This window comes from Ceratotherium simum, chromosome Y, assembly GCF_057802395.1.
Source record: "Ceratotherium simum simum isolate JZ-2026a chromosome Y, ASM5780239v1, whole genome shotgun sequence".
In the NCBI taxonomy this organism is placed as follows: Eukaryota; Metazoa; Chordata; class Mammalia; order Perissodactyla; family Rhinocerotidae; genus Ceratotherium; species Ceratotherium simum.
In genome coordinates this window covers 4,375,059-4,389,952 of record NC_141941.1, presented here as the reverse complement: position 1 = coordinate 4,389,952, position 14,894 = coordinate 4,375,059, and the positions used below count along the sequence as shown (strand labels likewise).

The following is a 14,894-nucleotide window of genomic DNA, read 5'->3' as shown; positions in this document are numbered from 1 at the left end:
TTTACTACACCTAAAATTGTCAACAGTTCCTCAACATCATCAACCGTCAAGTCATCAAAGTCAAAAATGATTTTTTGACAGTTTGCTAACTCACACAAGGTCTATGCATTGCAAAGTTTGATTTGTCTTTTGAATTTCTTTTCATCGATCTATCTCCCTCTCCATCCTTTTCTTTTTATGCAAATTCTTGCTGAAGAAACTGCTATTTCACTTTATCCTGTGTGAAAGTAGGTTATAGAATCAGCAAAATGTCGTACTCTAGTTATTTTTAAAGGAATGAGAGTGTTTTCCGTAACATACAGTCTTAGGTTACCAACTCCTTAGGGAGGAAGCCTACAGTGCTCTCTGCAGAAGGAAAGCTAGGTGAATACTGCCAGGGGTGTGTGTGGGGTGGGGCTCTCTGGGCTTACTGAATCTCAGTCTATGTGGTACCCAACAGATACGCAGTACCGAAGAGAGGCAAAGAGAAAGAGACTCAGAAGGTAGCCTTTGTTCCATCATTAAACACACACACACAACTGCAATATTCCCCCTTTGCCAACTCACAGTTAACCGACTTATGTCAGTTTGTTGAAGTCTATGCTGCATATTATATGTAGAAAGACAAAGACTAAAGAATAGCAGCCTAATCTATACATTTCCATTTGGCCATTTTCCTTACTGATAATATGAGTGTGCTCCATTTTATTTTATGTTTTTCCAGTTTTATTGAGAAATAATTGACATACATCACTACGTAAGTTTAAGGTGTGCAGGATGATGGTTTGATTTACATATATTGTGAAATGATTACCACAATATGCTTAGTTAACATCCATCATCTCATATAGATACAATTAAAAAAAAACAAATTTCTTCTTGTGATGAGAACTCTTCGGATCTACTCTCTTAACTTTCTTATGTACCATACAGCAGTGTTAGCTGTTGTCACCATGCTGTACATTACATCTCTAGTACGTATTCATCTTCTAACTAGAAGTTTGTAACTTTGACCATTTTCCTCTAATCCCCCTCTCCCCACTTCTGCCTCTGGTGACTACAAATCTGATCTCTTTTACTAGAGCTTAGCGTTTTTTGTGTTTTTTAGATTCTACATATAAGTGAGATCATACAGTATTTGTCTTTCTCTGTCTGACTTATCCCACTTAGCATAATGCCATCCAGATCCATCTATGTTGTTGCAAATGGTAGGGCTTCCTAGTTTTTTATGGCTGAATAATCTTCCATTGTATATCTATTCCACATCTCTCTTATCCATTTTTCCATTGATGGACACTTAGGTTGATTCCATATCTTGGCTGCTGTAAATAATGCTGCTGTGAACATGGGTGTGCAGATATCTTTCAAGTTAGTATTTTCCTTGGATAAAAACCCATAATTGGGATTGCTGGATCATAAGGTTGTTCTCTTTTTAATTTTTTGAGGAACTTCCTTACTGTTTTCCATAATGGCTGCACCAATTTACAATCCCACCATACAGTTGGCCATTTTCCTAATGCTAATGTAAGAATGTCCCCTTTTAAGACAGCTTGGAGACAAACAGATGGCTAAGGAAGATGGCTTCTCATCACTCTTAATTTATTTCACCCCTTTCCCCACACAGCTTTATTGAAATATAATTGACATACAACATTGTGTAAGTTTAAGATATACAAAGTGTTGATTTGATACTATTATATATTGCAGAGTGATTACCATCACAGTGTTAGCTAACACCTCCATCATGTCACATAATTATCATTTCTTTCCTGTGGTAAGAACATTTAAGATCTACTCTCAACAATTTTCAAGTGTGTAATGCATTACTGTTAACTATAATCACAATGTTGTTATGTTAGAGCCCCAGAACTTGTTCATCTTCTAACTGGAAGTTTGTAGATGTTGGTCAAATCTTTGACCAACATCTCCCCCACTCCCCCAACCCCCAGCCCCACATAACCAGTAGTCTACTCTCTGTTTCTAAGTTTATTTCATCCTGCAGCACAATAACATAGACTTTTTGGATAAATAGCTGAATCTTTGAGAAAAGTGACACATATCAGATATTTAACTTGCAGAGCAAAATAAAATAAGTGACTTATCAACCTCTCAAAAAAATGATCTTGCTAGAAATAGCAGGTATGCCTCACACGTTTGTATGTGTGACTCTGTGTGTGTATTTGATAAATCCAAATGTCTATAACATAGACTAGGAATATTAATAATTAGTAGAAGATCTTTGGAATCTATTACAGAATGATGCATTAAAGAATTTTGCAAACTAGTAAGTGCTGTATAATATTTAAAATGTGATTTAGTTCACTGAGATATTTTGCAGGAATCCATCTTTCTTAGAAAACAAGATTTACTAACCTTGGCACTACTGATATTGGGGGCGGATAATTCTCTTTTGTGGGTGGCTGCCTTGTGCATTGTCGGATGTTTAGCAGTAAGCCTGACCTCAAGCCTCTAGATGCCGGTAGCATTTCCATTTCCAGTTGTGACAACCAAAAATGTCTCAGACATTGCCAGATGTCCCCTAGGGATAAAGTCCATCCCACTTAAGAACCTGTTATAAAATGAGGTGTACCTATGCCAGATTTTACAGAGGGATTTTCACGGTCTTTGGGATTCTATTATTCCGTGATGTGTACTGGGCATGACCAAGGAAATTGGGCAAACTGTGCAAAGAGAGATAGTAACCACACTATTTCAGAAGCGCTTTTTCATAGGAAGAGTCGTCTTCATGAATTGTATCAGTTGTAATGAGAATTAGGTCGATGTTTGGGGATCGTCATTGTAATGCACTTTATCGAAAAGGAAGATGGAATGGATTTATGTTAACTGAGAGCTTTAGAGAAAATAAAAAGAGAAAAAAAGAAAAGAAAGTCCTCGATAAGTATCTTTCAGAACAAAGTGCAGAACAAAATGCAGCTAGCTTATCTAAAATTGGGCAAAATTGCATTGCAAATGAAAGTGCAGTAGATGTGAAGACAGCATTTGAACATTTGATGCACAGAATCTGATTTACAGTTCTTCAGATGTGCACAAATTGGTGAGAGCTGTCAGTTATTTAGAAGTTATTAACGTCAATGGAAACACTAGAAATGTGTTATGCAGAAAATTAAATTTAAGACACTGAAAATGGTGTTATATTTTCTGAACTGTTACATTGATTGATTAAAATTAGATTCTCGAACAAAATAAGAATTTTAATATTCTGTGAGTGAATGCAAAATGGATTTATATGGAAGGAATGTGTTTTTAAGAGATGTATCATTAACCTCAGAGGTTCAGAATTAATATCACTAACCCCCAAAAATGCAATGTACGATTTGTCATGACTTCATAATAGGTTATTTTGTACTATCGTTTTAAATTTCTATAATCAATGGACACCTTTTACATTTTTTATGATAAAAGAATTATGCAAAACCAGTTATTTTTGTTCAGCTGGTAATAAAATAGCAATACATTGCCCCGCTTTATTTAAAATGCTGACATCAACTCCACACGTAATTTCTAAAAGTCTGAATGATACTTACCAAGTCATTATTAAGAGTTTAATTCTGTAAAATTGGATTGTGGAAGTGTGTGCTGATCTTTTTCTATACACATTTCTTCAGTATTTATGTTTGCTACAGTGAATATCATTTCATTGTGTTCATTTACTGGTTCATAAATATGTGTTTACTTTTTCTGGTCTACATTTTTAAAACTTTGGTTTTATTTTTGAAATGTTGATGCCATGGCTAAAATATTGGAACTAATTAGTGGAACAGATTTCAAATAAATTTCGCTCCACAAGGAAACAGGTAGATAAGCTAGGCTCCGGTAAAATATAAGAGAAAAGGAAAAATCAATTTATTATACAATTATTACAAACAGTGTTTTGGTGTATGTGTGCAAATTGCTCACAAATACAATTTGGTTGCCATTGTCTTCACATCCCTGGTGGATGCATCTGTGAATGTGAATTATGCAGATAGCACACATTCCAGCCTCATTCATCAACAAGATGCAAATGTGTAGAAGTGGCAAGGTGGTTTTTGTATGATGATAAAATACCTGGTTGAAAGTAAACACATCCAGCCAGTCATCCAAAAGTTCTGCTTCCACAAGTCCAAATTCCAAATTACTGTGAGTGCCTGTGTGTGTGTGTGCATGTGTGTCAGAGAGAGAGAGAGAGAGAGAAATCCAGTGCAATTTTCTCATTCTATTTCTCTCCAGGTTTAACGCTAGAAACTAAAGCAAAAACACCATGAGTCCAACCATCTCATTTTACAAATAAACTAAGTGTTGTGGTTTGAATTATGTTCCCCCAAAAGATGTAATGAAGTCCTAACCCCCAGTACCACAGAATGTGACCTTATTTGAAAAAGGGGTCTTTGCAGATGTGCTAAGCTGCAACTGGTGTCCTGTTAAGAGGGGAAGGTGCCATGTGAAGATCCAGATGCACAGAATGGGAAGACAAAGTGGAGATGGAGACACACGGGAGAAGCTGTGTGGCCCTGGAGGCAGAGATTGGAGAGACACAGCTATAAGCCAAAGAACACCAAGGATTGCCAGCAGCCCCCTGATTTAGAAGAGACCCGGATCCTCCCCTAGAAACTTCAGAGGGAGCACAGCCCTACTGATACCTTAATTTAGGACTTCCAGGCTCCAGAACCATGAGAGACTAAATTCCTGTTGTTTTAAACCATCAAGCTGGTGGTACCTTGTTATAGTAGTCCTAGGAATCTCACACACCAAGATGCAGAGCTCCCTATAGGATTTATCCAAAGTGAAACTACCAGTTTGGGGTAGAAGTGGGGTGAACTGCAGACTGCAATGCTTACTCCTAAGCCTCCCTCTTTTTCTCTGGTACATTCCAGCAGAAGGGGGACACTTGTCTTCTGTGATTATTTCCATTACATCCAACTTTTATAGAAGCCAGGGCCCCATATTGCAGCATCTACACTTTCTGGAGTTGGGGTAGGGATCCCCTTTTAATTGCAGTCCTTTCCAGGGAAACAGCGGGGCTTCACGCCCCTCAACTGTATAAAATGAGTGGGTTGGACCAATCTCCAGGTCCTTTCCAACTCTAATTCTGCATGATTCGAGAGCCATGATCATTGTAATTAAGACTCTTGACTTGAATACTGCTCATTTTAAACCGTGATTAGTGATACAGCACACTCCGTGTATTCTCTGAATAAATTTCATTGTGACCCGGTTAAACATCGGATACAAACTGGGAAGAAGGGGTTTGCAACTCGATATTGTGTAATTTAAAACAAATTCAGAGGTATTGACATACTGGATGGCATCTAGACTGTCAAAAGTCTGGCTGGATCGTGAAACACAGTGCGGCATTTACAGTGGGAAATCTAAATTGCACTAAAATTAAACTTGGGAGGGGGATACGATTCTTCATATTTTATCTTTGCCTCACTCTTTCGACTGTGTCTGACTCTTAGGAAATATGAACTGCAACGTTGGTTTTCTCCAGCATGTTTTCAACGTCTAACTCATAGATTGTGAACAATTAAGCAAAAGAGCATATCTTGGTCTTTCCCTGCTTACGGGGACTAGGTGACATGTAGCCCAGTTATTCATGCCCTGACCTTTGTTTTCCCTGAGGAGATATTTCTCAACATTTATAAAGTGGATTAATGGGATCTCCTTTAATCTCACAACTAGTGTGAATGTCAGAACCTTTGGAAACACAATCATATGTTTGGTACATTGAGCAATGAGTGGTTGTCTTGGCAGGTACTGGAATTCCCCTGGAGGATAGATAAGGAAGAGACAGCTCCCACATGGAGCATGCGGTCCAGTAGAGGAGGGAGGTACTTCTCATACGATGACATAAATGCATGTGACCATCATTACTTTAATAACGGTGGCACCATCCACATATATGAGATTGGGAGGATGTAAGGGTTCCTAATAGGGGATGCTTCCTCAGGTCAGGTTAATAGGAAGTCCTCCAAAGAAAGTGAGACCTGCAAATTGGGAGGGAGTTGAAACAACCTAAAGAAATGATGGGAGAAAGGATTGAGGACTGAAAAGTATGGAGTTCGGTGCTGGTGCTGCAAAAACCTAAGTGATGTGAATTAATGAAAGAGTTGATTTCTGCTCTGTTGGTTTGCCTCATTGCTTCATCCAGTGGATTGGGGCTAAATTCCCATCCATTTTATTAGCGACCTTCTCAGAATAATACTATTGGGAAGATTATTCCTGGAAGGAGACACGATATCCTAAGTATTTATTATTTTTGAAGCAGACCATCTAGTACAGTGTTTCTGAAACTTGAGCCTCAGAGTCTCCTGAGGGCTTGTTCAACACAGACCACTGGGCTCTACCCATTTGAGTTTCCAAGTCGGTAGATCCAAGATGGAACTCAATACTTTCCCACCTGAATTTGCTGCCCTTGATCTAGGGGTCACAGTCTGAGAACCACTGCATTCCACCCTTTTCGGGTTCTATTTCCACAAACAACCTGTTTAGTTTTTGTATTCCACATCCTATTTTGGTCTTTCCTGTTTACAAGGTGGCTTTAGTACCTCTGGGTCACATCGTTTGCTTTCGGCATTCATTTCTGCTCAACTGATTTACAGGTTATCTCTATGTTTTCAGGTTCCTGGTCAGTTCAAGCCAACGCATATTTATTGGGCATCTACCATGTGATATGGACTGTGAGGAATGTAAAGATTAATAATAACCACCATAAAAACTCATTGATATGCTAGACGTTATTTATTCCTCTGTGGCCTCCAAATGCTTGGCTCATAATTCAAAACACTAGAGTAACTTGAAGGCAGCAGATTGCTTCCCATTTCAGGGATCCAAGGGCACATGCTATCTTAAACCAAAGTCTGGTAATTCCAGGCTACAAGGAGCTATTCTTCCTTCAGAGACTGAGAAACTATAAACAGAGCATCATTCGTTCATTCACTTGATAACCATGTATTCACGTCTTATTTTGAGAAGACTGTGCTAGATACCACAGGATATAGAAACATATATAAGATTCACCCCCGATCCCAGCAAGATCACAGTCCCAGTAGAGAAGACAAAATGATCAGTGAAATTCCTGTACTACAAGGCACGCCCATCATGCATTCCTTAAGGGGGGTAAAAACACAGACCTTGGGAATGTGGAATCTTAGTTTCCGCTTGTGTCCCTTGGGACCGTTCATTATTTGTCTATCACTGCATAAAAAATTACCCTAAAATGTGGCTTAAAACTGCAAATATTTATTATCTCATACATTTTCTGTAAGTCAGGAATTCAAGAACCACTTAGCTCGATGGTTCTGGCTCAGGGTCTCTCGTGATGCTGTAGTCCAGTTGTAGACTGGGGTTGCAGTATTATGAAGGTGCGAGAGAATGTCACTTATGTGGCCGATAACATGGAGATTCAGTTCCATGTTTGCCACAGGAGCCTCTCCTTAGGGCCAGTCACACAATATTGGCAGCTGGCATTACCAAGAGTGACTGAGGAGAGACAGAGAGACAGGATGAGAGGGATCCTAAGATGAAAACCACATTCTTTCATACCTTGATCCTGAAGGTGACACATCTTCACTTCTGCTGCCTGCTATTGGTCACACAGTCCAAACCTGGTACAACTGGGAAGGGGATGGCAGGAGGATGTTAATATGGGCAGGTACAGACCATTAGGTGCCATCTTGGATGATGGACTATCACAGCAGCTTTTCCAAAGGAGGTGGGTTGTGATCTGTGTCTTAGATGATGGATAGGATTGTGTCAGAAGGGCAAAGGGGAGAGTGAGTGAATACATGGGTGCCTCAAGTGTTGAGTGAACTGGTGGGTTGAGTGTTATTTCAAGTGCAGGCTGTTGAGTGTGGATGATTAAATTGAAATCAGCATTTTGGGTGGTGGAACCCAATCCAACGGTAAAGCCAATAGATGTTATTCTGTAGGCTCTGGAGGAGACATGTTAGAGCTTTTGCAGAACTGAATCATTTATAGAATGTCAATTTGATGGTGGTGAATATGATGGAGGCCAGCAGAAGTGGAGGCAGAGATTGAAGACGTGAGACTAATAGTGTAAATTGAGATCTCGTGGTGGTAGAGACTAAAGAAATGGAGAAGGCATGACATTCCCGAGATGCCCTGGAGAGTTGGCATTGATGGCACCTGGAGACCTATTGGATAGAGAACAAAACAATGAAGTAGCTATCAGAGGTTGGGGTAATATTTTAGGTAGTTTAAATAGGGGAAGAGAGAGGGTTCAGAAGTTGGGTGGGCAGGTCATCATTGCCATATGCTGCAGAAATCTATGAGACTGACAGGGAACATATTATTTTTTGGTGATTATAAGGAAATTGATGGACTTTAAAAGATTATTATTTTTCAATCCTCCATAGTATCTTGTTATTGTGTTTTTCTTTCTAAAACTAGTCTGACATATTCGTTATCAAGACCTTCTCAAACATTGTAATCATCTTTCCAAAAATCTATTTATATCCTGACACATAGTACTTTAAGAGAAGGAACCCTTAATAAGAAACATTTCTTTCTTTTTTTAAATTTTATTGAGGTCATATTGGCTTATAACTGTAAATTTCAGCTGTACATTATTATATTTCAGTTTCCATATAGACTGCATCATATTCACCACCAATAGTCTAGTTTCCATCCATCACCATACATATGTGCCCTTTTACTCCTTTCATCCTCCCCCCACCTGCTTTCCCTCTGGTATCCACTAATCTGTTCTCCTTATCTATATGTTTGTTTATCTTCCACGTTTGAGTGAAATCATACAGTGTTTGTCTGTCTCTGTCTGACTTATTTCACTTAGCATACTACCCTCAAGTTCTATCCATGTTGTTGCAAATGGCACAATTTTGTCTTTTTTTAATAGCTGAGTAGTATTCCATTGTATATATATACACCACACCTTCTCTATCCATTCATCCATTGATGGACACTTGACAATTCAAAGAGATTTATGCATTCCTATGTTCATTGCAGCATTATTCACAATAGCCAAGAAATATTTCTTTCTTTACTCTCACATCTCTTCTGCTTTCTTTCCCGACAGCACTCCTTGATCCCACTGGTTGCACAGCTGACCACTGGAGCGGCTGACCCTTCAACAGAGCCCACATTCTCTTTGCAGTTTCTCCATAGACTCTGACATGTTCACTGCCCCACCTTTGTGGGACTTTATCCTTCCTTGAATTTCAAAACCCTCCACTCTCTGGTTCTCCTCTACTGCCTTTGTATTCCTTTAACTTTTCTGACTCTCTGCTCATCCCGCCTCTTCTGTTACAGTTGCTTCCTAAATTCCAGCCTCAGGCCACTTCTCATGCTTCCACGCTAACCCAAATAGCTTTGCACCTACATGTGGTTTAACCACCACTTCCACCCAGGAGACCCACTTGTCACTAGTTCCTGCGCTGACTTCTCTCTCAAGCTCCATCCCGCCCTTACAGTTGCCTTTTGGACAGCTTTGCTTGTGTGATCTGCCAAAAACTCAGCTTCAGTGTGCCCAAAACTGGCCCATCCTTTTTCTTGCCAAGCTTGCTCTGTTCTCTGCATTCTGTTTTCCCATGAACGGCATCTTCACTCAGCCCCGCATCTTGCACTTTGAATCCCCTCTCTTCAGTGTCCCCAGTGTAAATCGATTTCCAGGTCTTGTTATTTCTCCGACTGTGATACATTTCCACTTTCCTTGGGCATCTTCTTGCTTTATGTTTTATTTTTACTATTTTAATGATATCTTGTTTATGGCCTTTCACACTCTCCAGTCTATTTTGAAAAATATTCCTGCTCCATCTTCCTAAATAATAGATTGCATAAGATGACTATCCCATCCAAAAACCATCAGTGAGCATCCACAGTCCTCCATCACCTGCCGCACCCGCATCTTCACAATTTTAGACATCACTTCTCCTCCCTGGGTACTTCATGTTCCGTCCAAACTGAGCATTACTGGGATTCAATTGCTCTTGTTCCTTGGTTTCTTGCTCTGTCATTCTTCTCAGGCTCTCCTTCAACCCCACTATTGTATTCCCTTCTCCCATATCATTTGGGAAAAAACAATCTTGTGTTTCTCCTTTACTCACACGGTCAACAATACCTCCTGACACCAGATGTGTGGGGGTGTCCCCCACATGAAGCTGTTCTCTGTGACACCAGCTGGGTGTCCTACAGTTCAATTCAACCTGACATTAACTGGAGTTAGCACAGACCCCACAGGTTAAGGAGTCATTCTCACAAGACTGCCCCCCAACTTCAGATGCCAGTTTCAAGCAGTAGGTCCCCTGCTTACCCACAAATTCTCTCAGACTTGGCTGCAAATTGGAGATTCCCACCACCCACTCCTTAGATTTCATCATTTGCTAGAACAGCTCATAGAACTTGGGGAAACATTTATTTAATGTTTTCCAGTTTATTTTATAATAAAGGATATGATAAAGGATACACATGAACAGCCAGGAGAAGAGATACAGAGGGCAAGGTCTGGGAGGGTCCTGAGAGCAGAAGCCTCTGTCCTCAAGGAGCTGGAGTGCACCACCCTCCCGGCACCTGGATGTGTTTGCCAACCCAGAAGCTCCCTGAACCCTGTACTTTTGGGATTTTTATGGAAGCTTCATCATGCAGGCATGACCAATCATTGACTCAACCTCCAGCCCCTCTCCCCTTTCCAGAGGATGGGAGGTGGGGCTGAAAGTTCCACATTCTCACCATGGCTTGGTCTTTCTGGTGACCAGCCCCCATTATGAAGCTATCCAGGAGCCCCCAAGAGTCATCTCATTAGAACAAAAGACACTCTTATCACCCAGGAAATTCCAAGGGATTTAGGAGCTGGGTGTTAGGAACCAGAATCAAAGACCAAACATCAGAACAAAAGATACTTCTAGTGCTCTTATCACTTAGGAAATTACAAGAGTTTTGGGATCTCTGGCCAGGAACTCTGGGCAGAGACCAATGTATATATTTTCTATTATTTCACACACATCCATTCTTTATCCATTACGTGGGGCTAAGATTCCGTTCCACTCACCACCTTCCTAAGTTTGACATGCACTGTCGGCACTCCTCCTTGGTACTCTTCAATTTCCACCAGAAGAGCAAGGCCACCTAAAACTTCCTAACTGTGTGAATTTTAGTAGTTGCTTTTTCATGTTTCAGTTTTCTCATCTTTAAGAGAGTTAGAAAGAGAGTACCTACCTCTAGAGATGTTTGCAAAATAAATAAGTTAATTATGCATGTAAAGTACCTTAAAATATGGACACATCATAAGTATTAAAGGCAGGCTCTTCATATTATTTATCTTTGACCTTATGTTCCTTCTTCTCAGTCTGAAGTATTTTACAAAGGATGGCTTCATATTACACTTTGATAAACCCCAAATTCCTTTTACTGACCTGTTTGGCTTTACACAATGAGCCTCCTGCCCACCTCCCCAACTCCATTCCACAGCTGCTTTCATTACTGCGCTGCTGGTGTACCAGTTGTCTTTTGGTTTTGTAATCTAACTAAGCATGTACCAAATTAGGACATTTGCATGTGCTGCTTCCCCTGCCTGCATATCCTGCCCTCTTCCTACTTAAAGTGGGTTGCACACTCTATTGTTTTCATATCTAGTCCACTGCTTACTTCCTTCTCAGTGCTCACCCAAATTGGAAAGCATTTTTATTCTTTGTTTACTTATGTGTGTGTGTATTTTAATGTTTTCCTGCCTTCCCATGATGTACCACATCATGACGTTTTGGTCAACGACGGACCGCATATACGACGGTGGTCCTGTAAGATTGGTACCCTATAACCTAGGTGTATAGTAGGCTATACCACCTAGATTTGTGTAAGTACACTCTATGATGTTTGCACAACTACAAAATCGCATAACGATGCATTTCTCAGAATGTATCCCTGTCGTTAAGTGACACATCACTGTAGTTGTAACATACTCTGTAGATACTCATTGAATGAATGAAAAAATTGAATGTTGCATGTTAATGATAAGCGTTAAGAAGCTAGCCATCAGTTTTCTTAGACATGTAGACAAACTAGAGAGACTCTGAGAGAAGAACATCTTTGATCATTTAACCAATTACTTGTAGGAGGAAATTTCTCTTTCACTTAAAGAAAGATGAGTCTTCCTTGATTGTTCAGTTTGGTATTCATAAACTAGCATGATTTACTGAAAACATATGGATCATTCAATATACTTATGTGATTTATTTCTAAATGCCTATTTATCTTCTAAAATCTTCCTTGCAAGTATTCGTGTCCCTAGAGCTTTTATAATTTTTTTCTGTATTTTTTTAAAGAAGTCATAGAAAAACTTTGTCAAATTTTCCTTTCTAGTCCATGCCTAGAGAATTGAGAGCAATAAATTTTAGGAAGGCTAAGGATTTTGGAGTTTAATTATTTAAAGTCTTACATTAAAGCTATAGATCTGCTGTGCGGCACTGTTTATTTTCACTGTTAGCTAGATGGATGATTCTATGTACTTTTAGTTTTGTTGTGAAGATTTGGGTCAAAATTAGCAGTGTAGACAAGAAATGAATTTCTTCAGAGTTTATCAGAACCATGGGATGATTCAGGGAGGAATTCAATTGTGTAAAATTGTTTATATATATTCTAACTTACTCTTTTTAAATTCTAAACTGAAATTTTTCTCTTTGTTCTTTTTTCTTGACTTTCATAATGCTAAAAATTATGTATTTGAACATTGAATAAAAATGTTAGGAGCAAATCAAAGACAGAAACAAATGTTTTATTAAATATGCATCCTATAAAAAATGAATGTAGTCTAGAAAATTGTTCTATTTGGGAGGTAGAAGATAAAATTTGGGTTAGATAAATTAGGGTGCAAATTAAAGTCATTTATGTTAATTTTAACATTTAAATACACATCTAGAAATATCTAGGATGACTCCACTGAAACCTAGACATAAGTTCTTTTCTCACCTGAGCATGACTTTTTTTTTTTAGCTACTCAAGAAAAACAAAATTAAACTTGTTCTTCTCATTTTTCTTTTAGAAACTGAGCAGGTCTCTGTGACTCAAAGGAAAATTAAATACATGATGGATGATCTTAGGTTTTTTGTTTTTTTTTAATTTTAAAATACCTCTGAAATATGTTTAGGTTTTAAAAATAGGTTTTTATTGCCCTGTTTTTGTATATGTTTGCACAAGTCTGCATGCAAACATTAGTAATGAGTGATGTCAAAGTCTTGGGAACCCTTAGTTATAATCATGGCATGGACTTCTTCAGGATGCTGGAGGATCTGATGTAGCTTCTACCTCATGCTTTCCATAGGCTATACTCTGACAGATATGGCCCTTCTCTCCCTCCTCTGTCAAGGTCATCTTCAATGCCATCTCTTAAGACATAGCACTCTATTCCTTTATCACTGGTACAGAATCTTGTGCAATTACAAATAACTATTTGCTTTGATGATGCTCTCCCCCACAAAACCACAAGCTTTGAGGGCAGAGATTGTGTCACATTCGTCTTTGGAATTCCTTTTATGTCCTCATAACTCATTCGTGGGCTGTGCTCAACAAACCCTTGTGAAATGAAATAACTTAGAATTGCTAGATGATATTTATTGGAGATTATTTATGTACAAAGGAATAAAATCATATTAGTACCATATTGAAAAATCAGAGGCACATCAGTGCCATCTTCTGTGAAAATATTTATATCCTTGTACCTTATGTTCTAGGTATCCGTTTGACTTTCAACCCAGGGCAAATTGGAATGGCTATGAACATCTCTATGAACTCTAAAACCTTCAGTTGTAAAGATGAAATTATATGGAGAGGCTTACTTGAAACATTATCGTAGTGTGGAATATATCATTCTTAGCTTCCACATCTGATATTCCTCAAAAGGTCTGTATGCTTTGACTAATGTATTCTCTGTATGCTAAGATTCTATTAAAGTGATGTAATAATTTTATGGTAACATTCACTAATATATTAGTGAATTACAATATCGCTAATATATTAGTAATTCATAAATATTGGTTTAAGATTTTTTTTTTATTTATTCATTTTTTCCCCCCAAAGCCCCAGTAGATAGTTGTATGTCGTAGGTTCACATCCTTCTAGTTGCTGTACGTGGGACTCGGCCTCGCGTTGGACGGAGAAGTGGTGCCTTGGGGCGTGCCCGGGATCCGAACCCGGGCCGCCAGCATCAGAGCGCACGCACTTAACCGCTAAGCCACGGAGCCGGCCCAATATTGGTTTAATTAGTACCTTTCCCTGGTTAATCCACCTTGACTATGTAAAATCTATCATCACAGGTCATATATGTTTTTAAAAGATTCTTTTATATATAAATCAATACATATTAAGTGTAGTATAAGTCTTTACAAATGATATGTAAATAGTAGGGTATAGTTTTTATGTGAAAACTTAGATTATAAAATGTAATTTCATATTAATTTCAAAATAATCAGCTATTTGTAGTCATATATATCTGTGTTAAGGCCTTCTGTAATAGATCATCCAGTCCAAATTTAATAGTAAAATAAGGAAGTATTTTAGTCTAGAGAATTTATTCTTTAACCTTTGAAATATCTTTTTAGCCATGACTATATCTCATAATTTAGCTTCAAATACATGAAGTAAGGCTTAGTACATCATGCCCATGATGAATCACGTAGCAGAGAACAAATGTAGCATAGAAAAATAAAGAAGTGATATTTAAAGGAAGGAGTGTTGAGAATCTGCATTTTTCCTTGATATCAACATTTAGCACCAAAATGGTGTAACATACCAGTGTAGTAGAGAGCCACTGCCTTTCTCTGACTCTTTGGTGTTTGAGGGTTTCTGTTACAAAAAGCAGTCTGGAAGAGTGTTCTGTTGTGCGTTCACACATGAAGGGTTATCCTTTAAGAATAAACAAAAAACATTTAGTAATGTACTGTTCGTTA

The 14,894-nt window shown here is 38.6% G+C and overlaps 1 protein-coding gene across 3 annotated transcripts in view; it reads left to right on the top strand.

Moving 5' to 3' along the window:
• The window catches only part of LOC147911620 (neuroligin-4, X-linked), a 295,702-nt gene that overhangs the window by 18,071 nt on the left and 262,737 nt on the right, over positions 1-14,894 (top strand). For all 3 annotated transcript variants that reach the window (XM_087427908.1, XM_087427910.1, XM_087427909.1), the window contains exon 2: positions 13,680-13,848. The gene's annotated coding sequence lies outside the window, so the exon portion shown is untranslated. The remainder of the gene's footprint in view (positions 1-13,679; positions 13,849-14,894) is intronic.